This window comes from Somniosus microcephalus, chromosome 9, assembly GCF_052327205.1.
Source record: "Somniosus microcephalus isolate GS21.2 chromosome 9, FLI_Smic_1.0, whole genome shotgun sequence".
In the NCBI taxonomy this organism is placed as follows: domain Eukaryota; kingdom Metazoa; phylum Chordata; class Chondrichthyes; order Squaliformes; family Somniosidae; genus Somniosus; species Somniosus microcephalus.
Window position 1 is genome coordinate 622,692 of NC_140995.1, and position 3,507 is coordinate 626,198.

A 3,507-nucleotide genomic window follows, 5' to 3' on the forward strand; every position below is an offset into this window, starting at 1 on the left:
AGAAAGGCATAAAATCATTCTAAAATATTTATTAACCTTTCCAAAGGCTGTAGGGAAGCATGGGCGGGAGGCGGGAGTGCGCTGGAGCGATGGTAGAAGTGGCAAGCAATAGACTCACCGGCAGCAGCGGCGGCGAGAGGACAAAAACCCACAAGGAGTGACGTCACAGATGGTTGGTAACTGATTGGTTGGTAAAGGTCGCATCGTTTTTTCTTGTTATTTAGGTTCCGGGCTGGTGAGTATCACTTTTTTTTTCTTGTCTGTTGTCGTTTCGCCTAAGTTAGGGCAGAGGGGTATACTAAAACCTTTAGTTAATGAATCTAGTAAATAGGGGCATGGCAGGGCAGCTCAGTCCCGTGGAATGCACATCCTGTGCCATGTGGGATGTCCTGGACGCTTCTCGTGGTCTGGACGACCACATGTGCGGGAAGTGTCGCCAGCTACAGCAGCTCGAGCACCGGGTTACGGAGCTTGAGCGGCGGCTGGAGTCACTGCTGCGCATCCGCGAGGCTGAGAACTTCGTGGCTAGCACGTTTCAGGAGGTGGTCACCCTGCAGCTTAAGAGTGTGCAGGCAGAGAGGGAATGGGCGACCACCAGACGGAAGAGGAGGACCTGACAGGTAGTGCAGGAATCCCCTGAGTGCATCTCGCTCGCTAACTGGTTTTCAGCTCTTAATACTGGTGGGGGTGATGGTTCCTCTGGGGAGTGCAGCCAGAGCCAAGTCCACGGCACCATGGGTGGCTCAGCTGCACAGGGGTGGAGGAAGAAGAATGGAAGAGCAATAGTCATAGGGAATTCAATAATTAAGGGAAAAGTCAGGCGTTTCTGCGGTCGCAGACATGACTCCAGGATGGTATGTTGCCTCCCTGGTGCCAGGGTCAAGGATGTCACTGAACAGCTGCAGGACATTCTGAGGGAGGAGGGTGATCAGCCAGAGGTTGTGGTCCATATTGGTACCAACGACATAGGTAGAATGAGGGATGAGGTCCTGCAGGCAGAGTTTAGGGAGCTAGGAGAGAGATTAAAAAGCAGGACCTCAAAGGTCTCTGGATTACTCCCAGTGCCACGTGCTAGCGAGTACAGGAATAGGAGGGTAGAGCAGATGAATGTGTGGCTGGAGAGATGGTGCAGGAGGGAGGGCTTTCGATTCCTGAGGCATTGGGACCGTTTCTGGGGGAGGTGGAACCTGTACAAGCCGGATGGGTTGCACCTCAAAGGAACCGGGACCAATATCCTCATGGGGGGGTTTGCTAGTGCTGTTGGGGAGGGTTTAAACTAGCTTGGCAGGGGGATGGGAACCGGAGAGTGGATTCAGAAGGGAGAGAAGCAAAGCTGGAAATGGAGGGCAGAAAATTAATAAGCGAGTTTGGACAGCAGAGAAAACGAGGGGTAGGAAATGGACAACAAGGCAGTTTTGCAAATGCTAAATGGCATATACTTCAATGCAAGGAGTCTGGGGAATAAGGGAGATGAGCCAAGGGCACAGATAGGCACGTGGGAGTATGATATTATAGCTATTACTGAGACATGGCTGAAAAGGGCAGGAATGGCAGCTCAACATTCCTGGTTACAGGGTTTTCAGGCGAGATAGAGAGGGGGATAAAAAAAGGAGGGGGGTCGCAGTATTGATTAAAGAGACAATTACAGCTGTGAGGAGGGAGGATATCTTAGAAGGATCATCAAATGAGGCCATATGGGTTGAACTAAAGAACAAAAAAGGGGCAGTCACACTGCTGGGAGTGTACTATAGACCCCCAAACAGTCCGAGGGAGATAGAAGAGCAAATTTGTAGGCAAATTTTTCTGTCAAGTGCAAAAACAGTAGGGCAGTAATAGTGGGGGATTTCAACCATACCAATATTAACTGAGATACTACCAGCGTAAAAGGTATAGGGGGCACAGAATTCCTAAATTGCATTCTGGAGAACTTTTTTAGCCAATACGTAGCAAGCCCAATAATGGGGGTGGGGGGGTGGGGGCAGTTCTGGATTTAGTTTTAGGGATTAAAGCTGGGCAGGTGGAAGGAATATCAGTGGGGGAGCATTTTTGTGGTAGTGATCATAATTCAGTTAGTTTTAGCATACTTATGGATTAGGACAAAGATAGACCAGGAGTAAAGGTTCTAAATTGGGGGAAGGCCAATTTTACTAGGTTGAGTAGTGATTAGCAAAAGTGGACTGGAAAGAGTTACTTGAAGGTAAATCAGTATCTGAGCAGTGGGAGGCATTCACGAGGGAGATACATGGAGTTCAGGGTGAACATGTTCCCACAAAGAAAAAGAGTATAACTGCCAAATTTAGAGCCCCCTGGATGACAAGGTGCATACAGGGTAAGTAAGGCAAAAAAGGGAAGCCCATATTAGATATCATGAGCTCAATACTGCAGAAAGCCTAGAAGAGTATAGAAAGAGTAGGGGTGAAATTAGGAAAGTAAAAAGAGGGCATGAAAAAATACTGGCAAGTAGAATCAAAGAAAACCTAAAGATCTTTTATCATTGCATAAAGAGCAAGAGGATAACTAAGGAAAGAGTAGGGCCTATCAGGGCCAAAATGGTGATCTATGTGTGGAGGTGGATGATGTGGGTGAGGTATTAATGAATACTTTGCAGCTGCCTTCATAGAAGAGGGGACGATGGCGACGTTGAAGTTAAGGAGGAAGATAGTGTTAAGTCTGTGAATTATTTAGTTAATTAAAACACAGACTAATGAGTAACAATAAAAACAGGTCTTTACTGGTTGGAGGTAGGGACTATACTGAATACAAGATTACTGCACAGTGCTTATATACCGATGTGTTCACCCCTGGTATTACGTCTACAGCAGCCTGAGAAAGTAGTACATCTCTTAAGGTGGAACAGGCTTAAGCTCTCTTAAGGTGGAACAGGTTACATACACAACACTCCTCCCTTCTTAGCTTTATAGTCATCCCCCCCCATTTAACATAACGTAATAACATATATACATATATAACTTCATGTTTAACGTAACATATCACAGATTCAGTCTCTGCGGAAAACAGTTCACAGATTCAATCTCTGTGGTGTAGTCGGTTCACGTTACTCATTCAATAGTCCTTTCATGGATTTAACAGCTTGAACTTCCGAACTGATTTGGCTCCGTTCGGAGGGACCACGTGTGTGATCTGGTAGAGGTGATAATGGTTCAGATGGGTCATTTTCTGTTTTTACTTTTCCTTTTCTGCTTCTTGGAGACTCTCTGGGCTCCATTGTCAGCTGCCACAGCTGCCAGCTGCATGCGCAGTTCCTCCTTCTCTTCCTCCTTTTTTCGTAGTAGAGCCACCTTCTCCCGATGTTCCGTAGACTTTCGGTGCTCCTCCATGATTTCTGTATGGTGGGAGTCGAAGTTACAAGTTGGGCAGGACAGGACATAGTAATATTCGGAGTCGTCCGACAGGTCAGCGAGAGGGTCGTCTATTTCCTCCATACCCAGCTGGACGTTAGCCAGCTCTTGTTCCAAATCCAGACATCTTTCCTGAAGAGACTTCTTC

At 47.0% G+C, this 3,507-nt stretch overlaps 1 pseudogene; it reads left to right on the forward strand.

Annotated features, from left to right (window-relative positions):
* Positions 1-335: 335 nt before the first annotated feature.
* Positions 336-1,280, forward strand: LOC147112216 (uncharacterized; annotated as a pseudogene).
* The last annotated feature ends 2,227 nt before the right edge of the window (positions 1,281-3,507 follow it).